The 25,145-nt window shown below is 46.7% G+C and overlaps 1 long non-coding RNA gene across 1 annotated transcript; it reads left to right on the top strand.

Moving 5' to 3' along the window:
* Window positions 1-2,937: 2,937 nt before the first annotated feature.
* LOC134337456 (uncharacterized) lies at window positions 2,938-21,640 on the top strand. The gene is made up of 3 exons (XR_010016006.1): window positions 2,938-2,964; window positions 8,657-8,761; window positions 21,623-21,640. It is a non-coding gene; the product is annotated as an uncharacterized LOC134337456 (long non-coding RNA).
* The last annotated feature ends 3,505 nt before the right edge of the window (window positions 21,641-25,145 follow it).

The following is a 25,145-nucleotide window of genomic DNA, read 5'->3' as shown; positions in this document are numbered from 1 at the left end:
TCGCGCCACCATCTTCTCCTCCCTCCCTCCTTGATGAAGGTAGAGCAGTGGATGTAGTGTATATGGATTTACTAATTCATCCTGAACGCTGAGTGGCTGAACCTTCTTGACCAGCCTCCCATGTGGGACCTTGTCAAATGCTTTACTGAAGTCCCTGTAGACAACATCCACTGCCTTGCCTTCTTCCACCTTCCTGCTAACTTCCTCAAAAACTCTATAAGATTGTTTAGACATGACCTAGCACACACAAAACCACGCTGACTATCCTTAATCAGTCCATGTCTATCCCAATACTTATATACCCAGTCCTTTAGGATACCTTCCAGTAACATTCCCCTAACTGATGTCAGACTCACCGGCCTATAATTTCCTGGTTTCTGTTGAAAGCCTTTTTTTAAAACTGTGGAACAACAGTGGCTATCCTCCAATCCTTTGGCACCTCTCCAGTTGCTAAGGATGATTTAAATATCTCTGCTAGGGCCCCAGCAATTTCTGCACTTGCCTCCCGTAGGGTCTGATGGAACAGCTTGCCAGGCCCTGGGGATTTATCCATCCCGATTTGCCTCAGGATATCAAACACCTCCTCTGTAATCTGTACAGGGTCCATGAAGTTGATGCTGCTTTGCCTCACTTCTGTAGACTCTGTGTTCATCTCCCGAGTAAATACAGATAAAAAAAATGCATTTAAGTTTTGGTTCCACACATAGATTACCTTTCTGGTCTTCCAGAGGACCAATTTTGTCCCTTGCAATAATTTTGTTCTTAGCATACACTACCTGTAGAATCCCTTAAGATTCTCCTTCACCTTGTCAGCTTGAGCATCTTCATACCTTCTTTAGGCTCTCCTGATTTATTTCTTAAGCGCATTCTTGCATTTCTTGCACTCCAGAAGCACTACGTTTGTTCCTGCCTGCCTGTACCTGCTATGCAGTTCCGTTTTTCACTCAACCAGGGCCTCAGTATCCCTCAAAAACCAAGGTTCCCTACACTTGTTATCTGTACCTTTTAATCTGACAGACACATACAAGCTTTGTAATCTCGAAACTTTGATTTTGAAGGCCTGCCACTTACTAAGTACACCTTTGCCAGAAAACAGCCTGTTCCAATCTACACTTGCCAGATCCTTTCTGATAATTTCTCCAATTTTGAACCACAACCCACAGAACAGATTTATCACTTTGCATATTTACTTTGAAACTAATGGCACTGTGGTCACTGGATGCAAAGTATTTCCCTACACAAACTTCTGCCATTTGCCTTGTCTCATTCCCTAATAACAGATCCAGTATCGCACACTCTCTCATTGGGACTTATATGTGCTGATGAAGGAAACTTTCTTTCCTTTTTTGCCCCAAATATTTTATTAAATTTCATATACATGAATACAGAATTCATAAGGATACTTATTATAAATCAAAATAAGGTAGCACAAAATGCACTATATATAAATCACACTGATACAATCAAGGTATCCCATATTCATGATCAATCAAATAAGATAAATTGAATTATGAAATACAATAATATGGTTAATTATATTATAAAAAAATCTATACCCACTACCAAGACAAAGCTGGTTGGTAAAAAAACAAGAAAAAAAAGAGTACTTTACCATATAGTGTTTTATAATAATAGCCCAGATCTATATTTCATTAATAATAACAATTCACAGATTTTCAAAATAGTTCAGAAAGGGTCCCCATAGCGTTTCAAAATCTTAAATAGAATCAGAAGTCGAACAACGAAACCTCTCTAAATTTAAACATGACATAACATCGCATAACCATTGAGCATGTGTAGGGGGGGCAACCTTCTTCCATTTAAGCAAGATTTCCCTCCTAGCCTTAAGAGAAATAAAAGCCAGTACCCGCAAATGAGGCTCCAAAATTATAGCTCTTTCCTCAACAATACCAAATAAGGCAGTCATTGGGTTTATAATTAACTTTAAAAAGTACAGAAAAAGTTTGGAATACATCTTTACAATATTTTTCAAGGCTCGAACATGACCAAAACATATGAATTAATGAAGCCTCTCCATTATTACATCTGTCACAATAAGGAGATATATCTGCAAAAAAACTAGAGATCTTGTCTTTAGACATATGAGCCCTGTGTATTACTTTAAACTGTAGGAGGGAATGACCAGCACATAATGATGAAGAATTAACCATTTTGAAAATAGCCCTTCAGATCTCATCAGATAATGAAGTCTGTAAATCCTTTTCCCAATCTTTTTAAATTTTGTCTGAAGGAGCCATTCTCAGTCCCAACAACAGACCATAAATATAAGATATTGAGCCATTATCAAAAGGTTTCAAATTAAAACTTACATCTATTATGTTCATATCCAGGTTGGTAGGAAATATATGTAGTTTAGATCTTAAAAAATCTCTAATCTGTAGATATTGAAAAAAGTGGGTATTTGATAAGTTATATCTCACTGAGAGCTGCTCAAAAGAAGAAAGGTTCCCTCCATCAAACAGATCCTGAAATCATTTAGTGCCTAATCTATCCCATTCTCTAAAAAACAGACCGGTCGTAGATGGTTTAAAAAAATATTAGAAAAAATAGGACTAGAAAGGGAAAATCTTGATAAACCGAAATGTTATCTAAACTGCAGCCAGATCCTCAAAGTGTGTTTAACCACCAAACTGTCAGTTAATTTATTTAAAGATAAAGGAAGAGAGGATCCAAGAAGAGACGTAATAGAAAATTTCATAACAGAGTTGGCTTCCAAAAAGACCCATATTGGACAATCCTCACGATTAATATAATATAAACAGAATGCAAGATTTCGTATGTTAATTGCCCAATAATATAACCTAAAATTGGGTACAACAAGGCCTCCATTCTTTTTAATTTTTTGAAGGTGGGCTTTATTTAATCGGGGTTTTCTGTTCTTCCATATATATAGGAAGAAAGAATCGAATCTAAAGAATCAAAAAAAGACGGGAATAAAAACAGGTACGGCTTGAAAAAAGTATAGAAATTTAGGTAAAATATTCATTTTAATAGAATTAATTCGTCCAATCAATGATAAAGAGAGAGGCGACCAATTAGAAAGTGTCTTTTTCACGTAATTCATGAAGGTTAGAAAATTTTCTTTGAATAGATCTTCATAATTCTTAGTGATTGTTACACCCAAATATGTAAATTGTTTTCTTAAAATTTTAAAAGGAAGGTTAATATCGGTTGGTATCAAATTATTTAAATTCACTCTTATGTAAATTCAATTTATATCTTGAAAACTGACTAAAATTAGTCAGTAAAAGAAACATAGAGGGTAAAGAAGTTGTAACATTAGATATAAAAAGCAATAGGTCATCAGCATAAAGTGAGACTTTATGAATAGTACCTTTCCTTAAGATACCGGTGGAAATTTTCCTGAACATTTTTGACAGACTCTATCCCATCTAGTCCTTTTACAGTTTGGGATTCTCATTCAATTTGGGGAAAGTTAAAATCACCTACTATAACAAGCTTATGTTTCTTGTAACAGCCAGGGATCTCTTTACAAATGTGTTCCTTTAAATCCCTCGGACTGTTGAATGGTCTGTAATATAGCCCCATTAACGTGGCCATACCTTCCTTATTTCTCAATTCCACCCATAATGCCTCACTAGATGAGTTCTCCAGTCTGTCCTGATGGAAAACTGCTGTGACAATTTCCCTGACGAGTAACACCACCCCTCCTCCTTTGATCCCTCCCACTCTGTCACGTCTAAAACAACAGAACCCTGGAATGTTACAGCGGTATAAGACCTTGGTCAGACCCCACTTGGAGTACTGTGTTCATTTCTGGTCACCTCACTACAGGAAAGATGTGGATACTATAGAGAGAGTGCAGAGCAGATTTACAAGGCTGTTGCCTAGACTGGGGAGCATGCCTTCTGAGAATAGGTTGAGTGAACTCAGCCTTTTCTCCTTGGAGCGACGGAGGATGAGAGGTGACCTGATAGAGGTGTATAAAATGATGAGAGGTATTGATTGTTTGGATAGTCAGAGGCTTTTTCCCAGGGTTGAAATGGCTAACATGAGGGGGCATAGTTTTAAGGTGCTTGGAAGTAGATACAGAGGAGATGTCAGGGGTAAGTTTTTTATGCAGAGAGTGGTGAGTGTGTGGAATGCACTGCTGATGATGGTGGAGGAGGCGGATACAACAGGGTCTTTTAAGAGACTCTTAGATAGGTACATGGAGCTTAGAAAAATAGAGGACTATGTGGTAGGGTAATTTTAGGCAATTTCTAGAGTAGGTTACATCTTCGGGACAACATTATGGGCCAAAGGGCCTGTAATGTGCTGTAGATTTCTATGTTCTATGTTAATATTGAGCTATCAGTCCTGCCCCTTCTGCAATCAAGTCTCACGGATGGTTACAACGTCATAATTCCAGGTGCTGATCCATGCCCTGAGCTCATCCGCCTTCCCTATGATACCTCCTGCATTGAAATATACGCAGCTCAGAACACTAGTCACACAATGTTCAACCTTTTGATTGCTGACTTTGTCTGAGGTCTTACCAACATCTGTCTGCACAACCTCTCCACTAACTGTTCTGACACTCTGGCTCCTATATCCCTGCAACTCTAGTTCAGACAGCACTTCCCACTAGAATATTAGTCCCCTTCCAGTTCAGGTGCAAACCATCCCTTCCGTACAGGTCCTAACTTCTCTGGAAGAGAGCCCAATGATCCAAAAATCTTATGCCCTCCCTCCTATACCAACTCCTTAGCTAGGTATTAAGCTATTTAATCTTCATAGTTCTGGCCTCACTAGCGCGTGGCACAGGTATCAATCCTGAGGTCACAACCCTGGAGGTTCCGCTCTTCAGCTTAGCACCTACCTCCTGAACACGCTTTGCAGAACATCATCACTCATCCTACCCATGTCATTGGAACCTCTATGGACCACGACCTCTGGTTGTTCACCCTCCCACTTAAGAATGATGAAGACTCGATCTAGGATGTCCCTGGCCCTGGCACCCGGGAGGCAATCTCTTTCTGGCAGTGTCATTCTGGCCCACCGAACCTCCTGCCCGTTCCCCCTAACTAACGAATTCTCTGTCACCACAGCGTGCCTCTTCTTCCCCCATTCCCCCTTGGTGTTGGGACAGCCTCTCTATATGTCCTATTTATCACCCCTTCAGCCTCCTGAATGATCCAATGTTCATCCAATTCCAGCTCCAAATCCTTAACGTGAATTGTTGGAAGCTGAAGCTCGATGCCCTTCTGGCAGTTGTTGTCGCCAGGGACACTGGAGGTCTCCCTGCCTTCCCACATCCCGCAAGAGGAGCATTCCACTATCCTGCCTGTCATCTCCACTGTCCTAGCTCAGCAGACATAAAGAAGGGATGTGAAAAAAAAATTAACCTAGATCCTTTTCATTTCTTGTTATCTCTGATTGAAGCCTCGAGGAGCTAAAGCCTCCAGATCACCACTCTGACTCTGCCCACTCAGATGACAGCCACTGTGCTTGCTCCTGCCTTCCTTTACTTTGCTCTTGCTAATTGATCAGAAACACGGATTGCTCGCTGGTCAAAACTCTATTACCGATGTGCTGGCATTGCAGAGGTTCGAGAGGAGATTCACGAGAATGATTCCAGGTATGAAAGGAATGAGAAGCGTTTGATGGCTTTGGACCTGTACTCGCTGTAGTTTGGAAGAATGGGGGTGTGGGGTGTGGAAGGAAGGACACAATGAATCCTATAGAATATTGAAAGGCCTAGATAGAGTGGATGTGGAGAGGATGTTTCCTATAGTGGAGGAGTCTCGGACCAGAAAACACAGATAGAGTGGACGTGGAGAGGATGTTTCCCGTAGTGGGGGAGTCTAGGACCAGAGGACACTGATAGAGTGGATGTGGAGAGGACGTTTCCTATAGTGGGGAGTCTAGAACCAGAGGACACAGATAGAGTGGATGTGGAGAGTATATTTCCTGTAGTGGGGGAGTCTAAGACCAGAGGACACAGATAGAGTGGATGTGGAGAGGATGTTTTCCATGGTGGGGGGAAGTCTAGGACCAGAGGGCACAGATAGAGTGGGTGTGGAGAGGACGTTTCCTACAGTGGGGGAGTCTAGGACCAGAGGACACAGATAGAGTGGATGTGGAGAGGATGTTTCCCATGGTGGGGGAGTCTAGAACCAGAGGGCACAGATAGAGTGGATGTGGAGGGGATGTTTCCTATAGTGGGAGAGTCTAGGACCAGAGGGCACAGATAGAGTGGATGTGGAGAGGATGTTTCCTACAGTGGGGGAGTCTAGGACCTGAGGGCACAGATAGAGTGGATGTGGAGAGGACGTTTCCTACAGTGGGGGAGTCTAGGACAATAGGACACAGATAGAGTGGATGTGGAGAGGATGTTTCCTACAGTGGGGGGGTCTAGGACCTGAGGGCACAGATAGAGTAGATGTGGAGAGGACGTTTCCTACAGTGGGGGAGTCTAGGACCAGAGGGGACAGATAGAGTAGATGTGGAGAGGATGTTTCCCATGGTGGGGGAGTCTAGAACCAGAGGGCACAGATAGAGTGGATGTGGAGGGGATGTTTCCTATAGTGGGAGAGTCTAGGACCAGAGGGCACAGATAGAGTGGATGTGGAGAGGATGTTTCCTACAGTGGGGGAGTCTAGGACCTGAGGGCACAGATAGAGTGGATGTGGAGAGGACGTTTCCTACAGTGGGGGAGTCTAGGACAATAGGACACAGATAGAGTGGATGTGGAGAGGATGTTTCCTACAGTGGGGGGGTCTAGGACCTGAGGGCACAGATAGAGTAGATGTGGAGAGGACGCTTCCTACAGTGGGGGAGTCTAGGACCAGAGGGGACAGATAGAGTAGATATGGAGAGGATGTTTCCCATGGTGGGGGAGTCTAGGACCAGAGGACACAGATAGAGTGGATGTGGAGAGGATGTTTCCCATGGTGGGGGAGTCTAGGACCATAGGACACAGATAGAGTGGATGTGGAGAGGATGTTTCCTATAGTGAGGGAGTCTAGGACTAAAGGGCACAGTCTCAGAATAGTTCAGCTCCGGGTGAAGTGGGTTACCAGGCTGAATTTAAGTGGCAGTGCTGAAGAACTTGTGTCATGAGAGCACGTCACAGTTTGTGGGAGCTTTCTGTGTAGCAACCTTGTACACTGCAATAGTACCTACAGTATAAATGTACTTGCATGTGTGTAGTGAACTCTGGGACGTCCCAGGGTTGTGGAAGGTGCTATCAATATTGTGTCGGTCTGTGCTCGGCTCTCTGGTTCCCTCTGCTGGTCCTGCCCTGTATACTCAGTCAACATTTGGATTCTCTGGCTGTCACCCACTCTACTTGTCTCCCCCTAACACGCCCCCTGTGAATATTTATCCCCCAAACAACCACAAGTAGAATATTTTAAATAGTGCCCATATCGGTGCATCAAAATATCTGTTCAATATTCCTTACTCCTCAATGTGTGCAGACAGCAGTAGACGAGTTGGGCCGAAGGCCTGTTTCCCTACTCGATGACTGAATGCTTCTTAACAATGTGGCCTACGACAGAGTGCAGAGTAGCCATCCTCACTCAGTCACACCAGCCTCTACCCAGCGGCATCCCATCTTTACCACGCACATCATGGGCACGTGGACAATAGAAAAATGAAGGGCAGGTGGCAGGGAAGTGAAGTGGGTTAAAGGATTGGCTCAACATAGTGGGCCAAAAGGCCTGTACTGTGCTGTACTTCAATATGATCTATATCCTGTCTGACTCCAACATGTACAGTCCAAGGCCTAGCTGCGAAGAGAGCGTTTAACTACCCATCCCATAAAAAGCCAGAGCTACAACAATGCTCCGAAAACCTCACCCCTGGGAAAGGAAGGATGCAGCAGGAACATGGGCTACACCTGGACTCTGGCGAGATGCTTTCCATGGCCTATGCCCCAATAGGGGTGATCAGGCTAAAGAAATCCAGTCTGTGGACGTGAACTTGGCACCTAATTGGTATGTTGCCTCCCAGTGCCAGGATCAGGTCTGGCATCTGTGGATCTCAGATCGCGTCCACAGCATTTTGGAGTGCGAGGGGGAGCAACCGGATGTCTTGGTACATATTGGTACCAATGACATTGGAAGGAAAAGCAAAGAGGTCCTGAAGAGAGAACTTAGAGAGCTAGACAGAAAGCTGAGAAGCAGGACCTCCAGGGTAATAATTTCTGGATTGCTACTTGTGTCACACACAGTGAGGGTGGAAACAGGATGATTTGGCAGAGAAATGCGACACTGAGAAGCTGGTGCAGGGGTTATGGCTTCAGGTTCTTGGATCATTGGGATCTCTTCTGGGGGAGTTATGACCTGTACAAAAGGGACAGGTTGCACCTGGACCTGAGGGGGAGCAATATTCTGGTGGGCAGCTTTGTTAGAGCTGTTGGGGAGGGTTTAATCTAATTTGGCAGGGGGTGGGAACCAGAGTGAAGGGACTCGGGATAGGACAGATAATAAAAAAAGCAAAGATGGCGAGCAGTCAGACTGTTAGGAAGGGCAGGCAGATGGCAGGACAAAACTGCAGCCAGCAGGGTGAGTATCAGTGCATTAGGGATGCAAAATCAAAAAGGGTAACAAATACAGTACTCAAAATGTTATATCTCAATACACACAGTGTAAGAAATAAGGTGGATGATCTTGTTACACTTTTACAGATTGTTGGATATGATGTTGTGACCATCACTGAATCGTGGCTGAAGGATGGTTGGAGTTGGGAGCTGAATGTCCAAGGTTACTCGTTATATCGGAGGGACAGGAAGGTAGGCGGGGGGGGGGTGAGGTGGCATGGCTCTGCTAGAAAAGAATGGCATCAAATTATTAGAAAAATTTGACATAGGATTAGAAGATGTTGAATCTTTGTGGGTTTACTTAAGAAACTGCAAGGGTAAAAGGACCCTGATGGCAGTTATATACAGGCCTCCCAACGGTAGCTGGAATGTGGGCCACAGATTACAACAGGAAATAGAAAAGGCGAGTCAAAAAGGCAATGTTATGACAGTCATGGGAAATTTTAACATGCTGGTAGATTGTGAAAATCAGGTTGGTAATGAATCTCAAGAGAGTGAATTTGTTGAATACCTATGAAATGGCTATTTAGAGCAGTTTGTTGTTGAGCCTACTAAGGGATCAGCTGTACTGAGTTGGTGTTATGTAAGGAACCAGAGATGATTAGGAAGCTTAAGGTAAAGGAACCTTTAGGAGCCAGTGATCACAATATGATTGAGTTCAACTTGAAATTTGATAGGGAGAAAGTAAAGTCTGATGTAGCAGTGTTTCAGGAAAGTTACTAACGTGGTTAGAGCATTGGCTGATTGGTAGGAGGCAGTGAGTGGGAATAAAAGGATCCTTTTCTGGTTGGCTGCCGGTGACTAGTGGTTCTCTGCAGGCGCCCTTGTTGGGACCATTTCTTTTTATGCTGTATATAAGTGATAGAGATGATGGAATAGATGGCTTTGTTGCCAATTTTGCAGATGATATGAAGAGTGGTGGAGGGGCAGGTGGTGTTGAGGAAACAGGTAGGATGCAGAAGGACTTAGACAGATTAGAAGAATGGGCAAGAAAGTGGCAAATGAAATACAATGTTGGAAAATGCATGGTCATGCACTTTGGTAGTAGAAATAAATGTGCAGACTATTTTCTAAACAGGGAGAGAATCCAAAAATCTGAGGTCCAAAAGGACTTGGGAGTCCTTGTGCTGTAACACCCTTAAGGTTAACTTGCAGGTTGAGTTGGTGGTGAGGAAGGCAAATGCAATGTTAGCATTCATTTCAAGAGGTCTAGAGTACAAGAGCAAGGATGTGATGCTGAGGCTTTATAAGGCACTGGTGAGGCCTCACCCTGAGTATTGTGAACAGTTTTGGGTTTCTTATCTACGAAAAGATGTGCTGACATTGGAGAGGGTTCAGAGGAGGTTCACAACGATGATTTTGGAAATGAAAGGGTTATCATATGAGGAACATTTGATGGCTCTGGGTCTGTACTCGCTGGAATTTAGAAGGATGAGGGGGGATCTCATTGAAACCTTTCGAATTTTGAAAGGCCTAGACAGAGTAGATATGAAACAAATGTCTTCCTGGCGGAGGACTCAAGGACAAACGGGCACAGCCTCGGGATAGAGAGGCATTAATTTAAAATAGAGATGCAGAGACATTTCCTTAGCCAGAGGGTGGAGAATTTGTGGAAGTTGTTAGCAAAAGCAGCTGTGGAGGCTAGGTCGTTGGGTGTATTTAAGGCAGAGATTGATAGGTTCTTGATTGGCCACAGTATCAAAGGTTACAGGGAGAAGGCTGGGGAGTGGGACTGAGAGGGGGAGAAAGAAAGGATTGGTTATGATTGAGTGGCAGAGCAGACCTGATGGGCCAAATGGCCTAATTCTGCTCTTACGTCTTATGATCTTAATCGAGCTTCTCAACCACTTGTCACCAATAGTGGAGGGTGATCTCTACAGTGTGATCAGACAGCACTGACTTACAACCTGTTCACTGAGGCTATGAATCAGTGATCAAAGAGCTGAACTCCGGAGGAACTCCCCTGCTTGTGGGAGAGAGTAGTCCTGGTAAACGTAAAGCTAATGACAGACCTTGCACCGAGGAAATGGGTGTGGGTGTTTGTGGTTAATGAACACGGCCCAGGACTTTAGCACAGGAGTTAAAACACAGAGCTTGGAACAGTACAGGCCCTTCGGCCCACAATATTGTGCCGGTATAAGATCAATCCACTCCTCCCCTCCTGCATAGCCTCCATTTTTCTTTTGTCAACGTGTTTGTCTAAGAGCCTCATAGTGACTCTAGTAGTTTTCCACCGCGCCTGGCAGCGCGTTCTATACACCCCCCATCCTCTGTGTAAAGAAACTCACCTCCGTCATCCCTCCTATAATTTACCTCCAATCACGTTAAAGTTATGCCCCCCTAAAAAGGCGCTAATTATCTATGCTGCCGATCACCTTGTTCACCTCCCATCCTCCTTCACTGCAAAGAGAAAAGCCCTAGATTGCTCAGCCAGTCCTCATATGACATGCTGTCTAATCCCGACAGCATCCTGGTAAATCTCCTCTCGAAAGCCTCCTCATCCAGAAACGCAGGGCATCAGGCCCAGATATACCATGGCTGCAAACACGGAGTAGGGGAGGGTTGTACTTAGGGCCTGAGTCACCTCGTCACCTCTTCCACTGGCAATATGGCTGAAGTCACGGTGTGACAGAACGCAGCACTGCCCTGACGGGTGCAACTCCCAACATTGCTCAAGGAGCTCGAAGGAGAGCAGAGGAAGTTACTGGGGGGTGCCGGGACTGGAGGGCCTGAGATATACGGAAGGTTGAATAGGTTCGGTTTTTATTCCCTGGAGCGTAGGAGAATGAGGGGGGATTTGATAGAGGTGTACAGGGGTACAGATAGGATAAATGCAAGCAGGCTTTTTCCGCTGTGATTGGGTGAGACTAGAACTAGAGGTCATGGGTTAAGAGTGAAAGGTGAAATGTTTAAGGGGAACGTGAGGGGAATTTCTTCACTCAGAGTGTGGAACGATCTACCAGCACAAGTGGTGGATGTGATTCCAGATCCAACATTTACGAGAAGTTTGGATAGGTACATAGATGGGAGGGATATGGACGGCTATGGTCCGGGTACACTTGATGGAAGTAGGCAGATTAATAGTTGGTCATAGACATCAGCCAGATGGGGCTTGTCAGTGTGGTTGACAGCTCTTCTAGAAGGAAAACTCTGATCTCAAACCTTTGCTGCCTCGTGGCTATACCCACTCAGTGGAGTAAACCCCAAGGAAATATCTGGGGCTGGAGTCCCTAAGGTAATCCGACGCCAACTCCTTCAACTTCAGGTCCTACCACGCCACTTGTGTTTGGGTCTCTGCCATTCCTTTGGGTTCATCAGCTGTACGGAGAGGCAGAGCCTGCCGCATGGTCAACACGTTGCTCTTCATAACGTGCTGCCCTGGCTTGCAAATCGACTCCGGTGTAAACGCAATATCAATGGTCAACCCTGACCAAAGAAGGCCTTCTGATCCAATCTGGAACAGACAGCGCACAGAATACAAATTATACACAAACATTGTAAAAAATAGTGAAGGAAACTGTGTAGGCACCAACCTTGTGCGAGAACCAGACACGATTAGAGACAGGTGCATGGTAGTGTCAGAAGTGGCCTGGTGTTCCTTGCTGAGTGGGGTTAGCGATTCACAAGGATCTGATGGTTGTAGGGAATTAGCTGTTCCTGAACCTGCTGGTGTGGGACTTCAGGCTTCTGTACCTCCTGCTCGGTGGTTGCTGCAAGAAGGGACTGGTCCGGATGGTGGGATCTTTGTGACAGAAGCAGCACCTCTGGGTGCTGTCAGTGCTGGGGTGGTCCGGATGGTGGGATCCTTGTGACAGAAGCAGCACCTCTGGGTGCTGTCAGTGCTGGGGTGGTCTGCACCCGTGATGGAGCAGGGTCTGTCCACTATTCTGCAGCCTTGCGTGTTGCTGTATGCTGGATTTGCCACACGAGGACACAATGCAAGCATTCCTAAAGTAGTTTAGGAATAAGAACATATATTTGAGTTTTGAAATTGATGGGAAGGAGAGACAGGAGAGAGAGGAGAGAGGGGAAATGGGGAGAGAGAGAAGAGAGAGGCGGGAGGCAGGGAGGGAGAGGCAGAGAGAGAGAGAATGGGGTGGGTGAGAGGGAGAGGAGAGAGAGAGGGACAGAGAGAGACAGACAGAGAGGAGAGAGAGAGAGAGAGAGAGAGAAAGGTAGTTAGCTGGTAACTTTCTGCACACCCTATCCCTCTGTGAAAGTGTTTCCTTTGCTCAGGTAGGTTTAGTGTTGTGCAGATCGGTTCAAAACCCTGATGGTTGATGACAACCACTTGCAACCCGGATCCAATGTTCAGACTCTCTGCCAACTTCCAAACTCTGCAATCAGCCCACACCGATTGTCTCCACCTGCCCGACTGGTTACCTTGCTAACCTCTGGACGTTCCGTGTTTGTAGGGTTAAATCTGGGTTTCCTTCTCCAGGCCCTGGGGGGCTCAGCTCAGCTTTCGACTGAATTATGAATGGGGCGAAATACCGGGAAGTAACAGCAGGGGGCAGCTGGTCACCAACAATCAATGAGCGAGGTTCCTGCGAGGGCAATCGGGGACAGCATTTTCCTTAAAGGGACAGGCACCATCTCCAGAGTTGGTCAGACCTGGTGTCTAGAGTTCCGTGGAGCAGACCTCCTCTGAGACATTGCCCCAAATGTCAGGGCAATCCTGGATATAAACTGACGATGTATCCTGTTACAATTTGCCCCTCTGGGGACTCTGGGGGTGCTGTCTGGGGAGTGTTAGGCTGGCCAAGGGTTGGGCATCAGACACTCCTTGGTCGGGGCTAAATCCAGGGACTCCCTCCCCATTGAGCAGTTATTGACCTCAGGAAGGGGTGGGGGGTGCACATGTCTGTCCACATCAATGGTGTTGTGATTGAGAGGGGTGAGAGCTTCGTGTCCCTTGGAGTGAGCATCATCATTAACCTGTCGTAGTCCAAACGCATAGACATCGTGGCTCACCAGCTCTGCCACTTCCTCAGGGAGCTAAAGGAATTTGACCCTCACCATTTTTATTGATGCACCATAAAACTTATCTTATCTGGGTGCTTCACCGCTTGGTCTGGTAACTGCCCTGTACAAGATCGCTGGAAAGTGCAGGGTTGTGGACAAGGCTGTGCTCATGGTGGAAACCAGCCTCCCCTCTATGGGCTCTGTCTACACATCTCAGCGTCTCAGTAAAACAGCCAGAGTAATCAAGCCCCGGACACTCTCCTCGTTCCCATTAGGGAGAAAACACGTACCGCCAGGCTCAAAGACAGCTTCTATCCCACTGTTATCAGACAACTGAATGGTCCCCAAGTATGATAAGATGGATTCTTGACCTCACAATCTACCTCATTATGACCTTGTCTGACTGAGCTACACTTTCTCTGTGGCTGTAGCACTTTATTCTGCTTTCTGTTATTGTTTTCCCTTGTACTGCCTCAGTGCACTGTGTAATGAATTGATCTGTATGGAGAAGTTTTTCACTGTCTCACAGTAAACGACATAATAATAAACTATTTTACCAACGTACCATCAGCACTGAGGGAGCACCTTCTCCAGCAGGGCAGTGAAGAATGTCAATGCTCGGAGACACCTTCAGCCCATGGACAGAGGTAGTGGGATCAGGGATCTGAGCACAAACTCAACATCCCAACCTGAAACCCTATCCCGCACCCCCCAAGACCGACAGTTCGGCGGACCCAGGAGCTTGTGGACAGCTGCAGAGCCAGTCAGAGTGTGATGGTCTGGTTTTCCTCCTGCCCCCTTCCATCCAAAACGTTGACTCTTCACAGATGCTAACTGACCTACCAAGTGTATCCACCATTGACTATTATCAATGAACAGGATCTTCGCTCCTGCCCTGGTCTGTCTCCATCCCACAGCTGGTAAATTATCACCTTGCTACTTGTGGGATCTTCCTATCCACAGTTTGACTGTTTGAAAAATGAAGTAGTGGCAGATACATGAGAGTTTTAAAAGACATTTAGATAGGCACATAGATGTGAGGAAATGGAAGGATATGGACATTGTGATGTCCATAGTGATTAGCTTAGTTGGCCATTTGATCATTAATTATTTCAGCACAGAGTGTTCCATTGGACCCTGCAGTAGGCGAGTGTGGAAATTGCTGGAGCCCTAGCAGAAATATTTAAAACATACTGAGTGACATTGGAGGATAGCCAATGTTGTTATGTTGTTTAAGAAAGACTCTAAAAATAAACTAGGAAATTATCAGCCGATGTGCCTGACATCAGTAGTGGGAAAGTTATTGGAAGATATTCTAAAGAACCAGATATATGAGTATTTGGAAAGGCAGGGACTGATTAGCGATTGTCAGCATGGCCTTGTGTGTGGTAGGTCATATCTAGCCTATCTTACAGAGCTTCTCGAGGAAGTTACCAGGCAAGTTGAATTGAATGATCTTTATTGTCATTATACATAGGTACAATGAAACTCTGTTTGGCTTCCTCTCAGGCAATTAAATAAAGTGGTAGATAAAAACAAGACAGCAATAGAGAAACAATATTAAATAGATAAGTAGCAGAAAATAAGTTGCAGCAGCACCAGAATATCACAGTAATGCACAGAGTGCCGTTAGTGCAAGTATTAGAGTCCTTGTGTCTGCATGTGTGTGCTCACAGTTTCAGTCATTGTTCTGTGGGAGTGGTGTGATGGAGGCCACAGCTCTGGGATAGAAGCTGTTCCTCAGTCTATTTGTTCTGGCTTTTAGTGTCCTGATCCTTTTGCTGGACGGCAGCGGGTCGAACAGGGAGTGGCCGGGGTGTGTGGTGTCTCTGGTTATGCTGATTGCTTTCCTCCTGAGTCTGCTGGAATAGATGGTGTCCAGTCCTGGGAGCTCCATCCTGACAATCCGCTGGGCCGCCTTCACCACGCGATGCAGGTCTTGTCACTCAGCGGCTGTGCAGCTGGCATACCACACTGTGGCGCTGTCGGTCAGGATGGTTTCAATTGTGCTTCTGTAGAAGTTAACTAACAACTTTTGTGGGAGTTTGGCCTGTTTCAGCTTTCTGAGGAAGAAGAGTCTTTGTTGTGCCTTTTTCACAAGCAGTGAGGTGTTGGTGGTCTATGTCAGCTGTTTTGACAACATAACTCAAAGGAACTTTAGGTTTTCCACACTTTCCACTACCTCTCCATGTATATGGAGGGGGGTGTGTACTCTGTCCTTTGATCTCCTGAAGTCAACGATCATTTCTTGATGAAGGCAAGGCAGTGGATATTGTCCACATGGGCTTTGGCAAGGCATTTGACAAGGTCCCGCATGAGCAGCTGGTCAAGAAGGTTCAGTTACTTGGCATTCAAACTGATATAGTAAATTAGATTAGACATTAGCTATGTGGGAAAAGCCAGAGAGTGGTAGTAGATGGTTGGCTCTCTGCCTGGAGGCCTGTGACTAGTGGTGTGCCACAGGGATTGGTGCTGGGTCCATTGTTTGTCTTCTATATCAATGATCTGGAAAATTATGTTGTTAACTTGGTCAGCAAATTTGCGGATGAAACCAAGTTTGGGGATGTAGCGGACAGCGAGGAAGGCTGTCATGGCTTGTAGCAGGATCTGGACCAGCTGGAAAAATGGGCTGAAAAATGGCATATGAAGTTTAATGCAGACAAGTGTGAGGTGTTGCACTTCAGTAGGACCAACCAGGGTAGACGCTGAGGAGTCACAGTCATAGGGAAGTACAGCACAGAAGCAGGTCCGTTGGCCCGTCTAATCCATGGTGAAACCACTTAAACTACCTGCTCCCATCAACCTGCACTGGGACCAGAACCCTCCATACCCCTACCATCCACGTACCTAATCACTGAAATCGAGCTCACATGCACCATGTGCTGGCAACTCATTCCACACTCTCACAGTCTCTCCCAGAAGGTTAATTTACAGGTGAGTCTGTGGTAAAGAAGGCAAATGTAATGTTGGCATTGATTTCAAGGGGAATAGAATATAAAAGACAGGAGATAATGCTGATGTTTTATAGGACACTAGTCAGACTGCACTTGGAGTATTGTCAAGAGTTTTGGGCCCCATATCTCTGAAAGGATGTGTTGTCATTGGAGAGAGTCCAGCGGAGGCTCGCAGGGATGAAGAGGTTGACCTGTGAGGAGCGTTTGGCAGCTCTGGGCCTGTACTCATTGGAATTTAGAAGAATGTGGGGATGGGGGGAGGGGAGGATCTAATTTAAACCTACAGAACGTTGAAAGGACTGGATAGGGTGGATGTGGAGAGGGTATTTCCTCTGGTGGGGGTATCCAGAACTAGAGGGCACAGCATCAAAATTGAGGGGCAACCTTTTAGAACAGAGTTAAGGAGGAATTTTTTTAGCCAAAGATTAGTGAATCTGTGGAATGCTCTGCCACAGACTGCGGTGGAGGCCAAGTTCGTGGGTTTACTTAAGGTGGAAGTTGATCGTTTTTTGGTCAGTCAGGGAATCAAAGGATATGGCGAGAAGGCAGGTGTATGGAGTTGAGTGGGAGCTGGGATTAGCCACGATGGAATGACTCGAGGGACTGAATGGCCTAGTTCTGTTGCAATGTCTTATGGACCCTCTGAGTGAAGAAATTTCCCCTCACGTTCCCCTTAAACTTCTCACCTTTCACCCTTAACCCATGACCTCTGGTTGTTGTCCCACCCAATCTCAGTGGAAAAAGCCTGCTTGCACTCATCCTCAAACAACAGGAATTCTGCAGATGCTGGAAATGCAAGCAACACACATAAAAGTTGCTGGTGAACGCAGCAGGCCAGGCAGCATCTGTAGGAAGAGGAGCAGTCGACGTTTCAGGCCGAATCTTCCTAGAGATGCTGCCTGGCCTGCTGCGTTCACCGGCAACTTTTATGTGTGTTGCTTGCACTTATCCTATCCACTGTATACCTCTCAGAATTTTTTATACCATTTACTAGACTATATAACTGACATATAGATACTTAATGTAACTCAGTATTTTCTCTCTATATTTATTTATCATGCATTTCATTGTGCTGTTGCCGTCACGGTAACAAGTGTCATGGCATATGCTGGTGAAATTAATCTGGTCCTGTCCACCTTGGGATGACATGTGGCTGTGATAGACACTCGGGAAATGCAACTCCACCCACGCTGGTGTTGAGTTGGAGGAGATGGTTCTAATGCAGTAACGGTATCCCAGGACAGCTTGGACTGTCCACCCTACCCCACCGCCTTACATCGGCCTCCTCCTCCTCAGCAGATTATCCACCTGAAGTGACAGAGGTGTCACGGCCATTCCCCGTGCATGGGGATTGCTCCCCGTGGTGACGGGCGTTCCCCGTGCATGGGGATTGCTCCCCGTGGTGACGGGCGTTCCCGCTGCATGGAGATTGCTCCCCGTGGTGACGGGCGTTCCCGCTGCATGGAGATTGCTCCCCGTGGTGACGGGCGTTCCCTCCCCGTGCATGGGGATTGCTCCCCGTGGTGACGGGCGTTCCCGTGCATGGGGACTGCTCCCCGTGGTGACGGATGTTCCCGCTGCATGGAGATTGTTCCCCGTGGTGATGGGTGTTCCCTCCCCGTGCATGGGGATTGCTCCCCGTGGTGACGGGCGTTCCCGCTGCATGGGGATTGCTCCCCGTGGTGACGGGCGTTCCCCGTGCATGGGGATTGCTCCCCGTGGTGACGGGCGTTCCCTCCCCGTGCATGGGGATTGCTCCCTGTGGTGACGGGCGTTCCCTGTGCATGGAGATTGATCCCCGTGGTGACGGGCGTTCCCGCTGCATGGGGATTGCTCCCCGTGGTGATGGGCGTTCCCTCCCCGTGCATGGGGATTGCTCCCCGTGGTGACGGGCGTTCCCCGTGCATGGCTGCCGGTTCACTCAGCCCTCATTCATCAGCAGCTGTGAAGAGGTTGGACCCTGAGGGTTTCCTGTTGAGGTCTGAGGCAGCCAGCCTTGAGAGACAGTGTGGCTACAGTTAGAGAGAGAAATGGCGAGTGCATGCGGCCAATAGAGGAGAGAGGTCGCGGAGGGAGTGGGGAGAGAGGGGGAGAGAGGGGAGAGGAGGGGAAGAGAGGATGGAGGGATGGGGAGAGAGGGGGAAGAGGGAGAGAGGGGAGAGAGGAGATAGAGTAATGGGAGGGGAAGAGAAGGGGAGAGGGTAGGGTAGAGAGTGAGAGAGATGGGAAGAGGGGGCAGCAAGAGAATGAGATTGGGGGTAGAGCGAAGACAGATTGGAGTATTGTGTGCTCTTTTGGTCAGCCTGTTATAGGAAAGACTTTGTCAAGCTGGAGAAGGTGCAGAAGAGATTTACGAGGATGTTGTCTGGACTAGAGGGTCTGAGTTATACAGAGAGGTTGGCCATGTCAGGTCTTTACTCCTTGGAGCACAGGGAAATGAGAGGTTTAGAAGTTTATAAAATCACAAGGTGAACAGTCATAGCCTTTCCCCAGAGTGGGGGAGTTCCAAACTAGAGGGCACAGATGAGGGAGAGATTTCAAAGAGGCTCTAGAGGTAATTGCACACAGAGGGTTGTGAGCTGGCAGAGGAAGTGGTCGAGGTGGGTACAACAGCAACACTTTCGAGGCATTTGGACAGGTACATGGAGGGGAAGAGCTTGGAGGGTTATAGATTGAGTGTAGGAAACTAGGATTAACAGGGAGAATGCTGTGGTAAGCATAATCCTGTTAGTATATTGTGCGCCAACCCCAGTCTCACCACCTTTCACCTCACAGCCTCAACATTCTGCATGAATCCCGATATTCTGTGTATCGAGCCATGATGTCCGAGCCTAGATCCCAGCATTTGGAATTCCGGCTTTCCATCGGCAGCACTTTATGGATCCCCATGTATGACTCACCAGAGAGTGGGAGGGTCTGACCTTCTGCCAGTGCCACAGGTTGACTGTCAGGGAGTGTCAGAGCAGCAGAGATGATTCAGTGGTAAACAATAGCTTTAATAATTGACTACAAAATAACAATCAATGAGGGGTCACAAACAAGAAGGCCAGAAACTAAACACATCAGACAAGAAGGTAAACTTTAGGCAGGGAGATTGAAAGCAAAAAGCAACTAGCTTAATGAGTGAATAGGACTGTGGATGAGAACTGGGTTAAATAGGCTGCCGGTTATGCGTTTGAAATGAGTAGCAGGTGAATCCTGTTAGCTGGGTGGACTAGGAGGAGCCTGCACGTGCAGACCTGACACTGACCAGTGGGTCCAGTGATGGTGTGGAAGGCCCAGGTCATACACTGACTCAGGGATCAGAAACTTGCCAGATCCCCCAGAGCTGTCTCTGGACTGAAAAGGTTATGTTCTATGGCTGCATGATAGTGTAACTGATTTGTGTAATGCATTACAGCACCAGCGATTAGGGTTCAATTGCTGATATAACCTGTAAGCAGTTGCACGTTCTCCCCCGACCACGTGGATTTCCTCCGGGTGCTCTGGTTTCCTCCCACAGTCCAAAGATGCACAGGTTAGGGTTACTGAGTTATCAGGTTAGGGTTAGTGAGTTATCAGTGAGTTATCAGGTTAGGGTTAGTGAGATAGTAATGAGTTATCAGGTTAGGGTTAGTGAGCTATCAGCATGCTACATTAGTGCCGGAAGCAAGGCAACACTTGCAGGCTGCCCCTAGCACATCCTGGGACAGTGTTGATTGATGCATTTCACTGTATATTTTGATGTACATATGACAAATAAAGCTCTTCTTTAAAAGTTATGGTGTGAGGATAGTGGGCCAGTCAGGCATTCTGAGGAGGGATTGACCCAGTCAATGGAGGGATTGATTGATAGGGAGGTTCAGGACAAAGGAGCTGTCTGGTGGGGAAAGGGAGACGTTGGCAACGTGGGAGACTGGACTTTCACCTTATAAAATTTGCAAACACCAGCACTCAGCTGAAGAATTCAGAAGTGGGGCAGATCAAATTTGCTGGAGTTTAGAAGGATGAAGGAGGATCTAATTGAAACTGATCGAATATTGAAAGGCCTAGGTATGACGTTCCCAACCTGGGGCCTACTGACCCCTCAGTTAGTAGTAGGAGTCAATGGCCCCTGGCCTAGATAGAGTGGACATAGACATAGAGATAGAGTGGACATAGAGATAAAGATAGAGTGGACATAGACATAGAGATAGAGTGGACATAGAGATAGAGATAGAGTGGACATAGAGAAAGAGATCGAGTGGACATAGAGATGATGTTTCATTAGTGGGCTGTCTAGGACTAGTGGGCACAGCCTCAGAATAATGGGACATCCATTTAGAACAGAAGTGAGGAAGAATTTCTTTAGCCAGAGGATGATGAATCTGTGGAATTCATTGCCACAGATAACTTTAGAGGGCAAGTCATTGGGTATGTTTAAAGCAGAGGTTAATAGGTTTTTGATTAGTCAGGGTGTCAAAGGTTATGGGGAAAATGTAGGAGGCCGAGGTTGAGAGGAATAATAAATGGAGTAGCAGACTCGATGGGCCAGATGGTCTAATTCTGCTCCTGTGTTTTATGGAATTTATTGGGCAGGGAGTGTAGGGTCACAACCCCAGGACCAGCTCAGCCATCAGCAGTGGGTGGAGGGAGGAAACAGTGAATGACTCCCTCCCCCCGGTAACAGATCTGGGAAGAGCTGAGCTGCAGTTCTGCACTGCTCGGAACCTCTCTCTCCTGTCCAGTAGTCAGAAACCACAGGGTTTATTTTAGTCGGAGTGGGTTTGCACTGTGAGTTCTGTTCTCCCAGCCCTCCGTCTCTCAGGCAGGCAACACAACGAGAAAGCAGAAGTGGCTGAGAGTCTATCTCGCTGAACCAGAGCCCTGGGTATATAACTGCGGTCTCGATCCCATCCCCCCCTGACATTCCACCCCACCTTACCCCAACTGTGAGGCCACTTAACCCTTCCCTCTGACGATCCCTGTTGTTACCCTCGGGGGGACTGGGATGTGGGGGTGAGGCCCTGTTACACAGCTGCTGTCCAGGCCTGAACTCAGACAAGTTATGTGGTTTGAAGAGGCATTCGTTGTGGTGAACTGTGAGCTGCTGCAACTGCCGATGGCCTGCGGTCTGCTAAATTCTTGTAAATCCCTTCTTCCTTTCCTTGTGCAGAGAGAGAGTCAGCCCGAGCCTCATGGTTCCAACAGCTCCCAGCGCGGATCGTTCAGCAGGAATAGTGGAGCGGTTTACGGGAGGACCTCCACGTTGTATGGGGCACGATTCAAGAACGGCAGTGGCTGGCTGAAATGCCCTGAGGTCTACCACAGGAGGAACATCAAACAACAATTGACCATCAATATTTCAGGGAGACATCGACTAGATCAAAGAGTTGGGTTTGAGGGAGGAGAGAGAGGGAATTTCTAAACTTAGGAACACAGCAGCTGAGGGCAAGGTCACCCTTTGCTGAATGGTGAATAGGTCATCAGTGGCAGGAGCAGAGCGCAGCCATGAGCTTTCTCGCAAGTCGGCGACGCTTGTGTAAAAGGAAAGCTTCACGGATATTCGGGTTCATTCCAACAGCCCAGTCAGTGGCAGGAGCAGGCCACAGTGATGAGGTTTCTCACAGGTTGGCGACACTTGTTTAGAAGTAGAGAAGGGACAAGCAGGGTGGCCATTGTTGGGAGTAGGCCAGTGGTGAGAGCAGGAGTGTCAGGCTTTGGCTCAAAGGAGCTTCGGCTCGAAACAGGCGTTGGCTCTGTGTAAGTTTCTGTTAATGTTCCTTTTTTCACTCTTCCTGTACCTCGTGTAGTAAATGGCCATTGTGTGTTATCCATGCCAGATGCTGGAGTTCTGGGTGAAGTGAATCCAGCCGCAGCTCCTTGAAGACTGTGTTAGGGATCTGGAGCAGCAGCTGGATGACCTTCGGCTTGTACAGGAGAGTGAGGAGATAATCGATCAGAGTTACAGGGAAGTGGTCACCCCGAAGTTGTAGGAGGCGAGTAGCTGGGTGACTTTCAGGAGAAATGGAAATGTGAACAGGCAGTTAGTGCAGAGCACCCCTGTGGCCATTCCCCTCAATAATAAGTATACTGTTTTCAATACCGTTGTGGGGGATGACCTCCTGGGGGAATGCCACAGAAACCAGGTTACTGGTCACTGAGGGTGGATAAATCTCCTAGACCTGATAGAATGCACCCTTGGGTTCTGAAGGAAGTAGCTGGAGAGATTGCAGAGGCATTAACAATGATCTTTCAAGAATTGATAGATTCTGGCATTGTACCGGATGACTGGAAAATTGCAAATGTTACTCCGCTATTTAAGAAGGGTGGGAGGCAGCAGAAGGGAAACTATAGACCTGTTAGCCTGACATCAGTAGTTGGGAAATTGTTGGAATCGACTGTTAGGGATGAGATTACGGAGTACCTGGAGGCACATGACAAGATAGGCCAAAGCCAGCATGGTTTCCTGAAAGGAAAATCCTGCCTGACAAACCTACTGCAATTCTTTGAGGAAACTACAAACAGGGTTGACACAGGAGGTGCAGTGGATATGGTGCACTTGAATTTTCAGAAGGCCTTTGACAAGGTGCCACACATGAGGCTGCTTAGCAAGATAAGATCCTATGGAATTACAGGGAAGTTACCAGCATGGGTGGAGCATTGGCTGGTCGGCAGAAAACAGAGAGTGGGAATAAAGGGATCCTATTCTGGCTGGTTACTGGTTACTGGTGGAGTTCCACAGGGGTTGGTGTTGGGACCACTGCTTTTTACAATGTATGTCAATGATTTGGACTATGGTATTAATGGATTTGTGGCTAAATTTGCTGATGATACAAACTTAGGTGGAGGAGTGGGTAGTGTTGAGGAAACAGAGAGCCTGCAGAGAGACTTAGATAGTTTAGGGAAATGGGCAAAGAAGTGGCAAATGAAATACAATGTTGGAAAGTGTATGGTCATGCACTGGTGGAAGAAATAAATGGGCAGACTATTATTTAATGGGGAGAGAATTCAAAATGCAGAGATCCCTGTGCAGGATACCCTAAAGGTTAACCTCCAGGTTGAGTTGGTAGTGAAGAAGGTGAATGCAATGGCATTAATTTCTAGAGGTATAGAATATAAGAGCAGGGATGTGATGTTGAGGCTCTATAAGGCACTCGTAAGACCACACATGGAGTATTGTGTGCAGTTTTGGGCTCCTTATTTTAGAAAGGATATACTGACATTGGAGAGGGTTCAGAGAAGATTCACAAGAATGATTCCAGGAATGAAAGAGTTAATGTATGAGAAACGTCTGGCAGCTCTTGGGCTGTATTCCCTGGAGTTCAGGAGAATGAGGGGGGATCTCATAGAAACATTCCAGTTGTTAAAAGGCCTGAACAGGTTAGATATGGCAAAGTTACTTCCCATGGTAGGGGAGTCTAGGACAAGAGGGCATGACTTCACGATTGAAGGACACCTATTTAGAACAGAGATGCAGAGAAATTACTTTAGTCAGAGTGTGATAAATCTGTGGAATTGTTGCCACGAGTGGCTGCGGAGGCCAAGTCATTTAATGCAGAGATAGATAGGTTCTTGATTAACCAGGGCATCAAAGGGTATGGGGGAGAAGGCAGGGGAATTGGGATGACTGGAAGAGTTGGATCAGCCCATGATTGAATGGCAGAGCAGACTCGATGGGCCAAATGGCCTACTTCTGCTCCTACATATTAAGGTCTTATGGTCTTACTGGCACTAAGCATGGGTCCATGGTGCAGACGGGAAAGAGGGAGAAGAGGGCGCGATAGTGATAGGGGACTCAATAGTCAGGGGAACAGACAGGAAATTCTGTAGATGTGAAAGGGACATCTGAATGGTATGTAGCCTCCCAGGTGCCAGGGTCAGGGATGTCTCGGGTCGCGTCCACAGCATTTTTGAGGGGGTGGGAGCAGCCAGATATCTTGGTACGTATTGGTACCAATGACATAGGAAGGGATAGCAAAGAGGTCCTGAAGAGAGAATTTAGGGAGCTAGGCAGAAAGCTGAGAAGCAGGACCCCCTGGGTAGTAATTTCTGGATTGCTGCCTGTACCATGTGCCAGTGAGGGTAGAAACAGGATGATTTGGCAGATAAATGTGAGGCTGAGAAGTTGGTGCAGGGGGCAGGGCTTCAGGTTCTTGGACATTGGGATCTCTTCTGAGGGAGGTGTGACCTGTTCAAGTGATTGGTTGAGGGGGGGCCAATATTCTTGTGGGCAGGTTTTGTTAGAGCTGTTGGGGAGGGTTTAAGCTAACTTGGTGGTGGGGTGGGAACCAGAGTGAAGGGACTCAGGAAAGGACGGATGGCAAAAAAAAACAAAGATATCGTGCAGTCAGACTGTCAGGAAGGGCAGCAGATGATAAGACAACATTGCAGCCAGCAGGGTGAGTATCAGTGCATTAGAGATGCAGAATCAATAAGGGTAGCAAATACAGTACTCAAAGTGTTATATCTCAATGTATGGAGTATAAAGAATAAGGTGGATTATCTTGTTGCACTAATACAGATTGTTGGATATGATGTTGTGGCCATCACTGAATCGTGGCTGAAGGATGGTTGGAGTTGGGAGCTGAATGTCCAAGGTTACACGTTATATTGGAGGAATAGGCAGGTAGGCAGAGGGGGTGCTGTGGCTCTACTAGTAAAGAAAGGCGTCAAATCAGTAGAAAGATGTGACATAG

The sequence above is a fragment of the Mobula hypostoma genome, chromosome 24 (genome assembly GCF_963921235.1).
Source record: "Mobula hypostoma chromosome 24, sMobHyp1.1, whole genome shotgun sequence".
Lineage (NCBI taxonomy): Eukaryota > Metazoa > Chordata > Chondrichthyes > Myliobatiformes > Myliobatidae > Mobula > Mobula hypostoma.
Note: the sequence above shows the minus strand (reverse complement) of the source record. Positions and strands in the feature narration are given on the sequence as shown.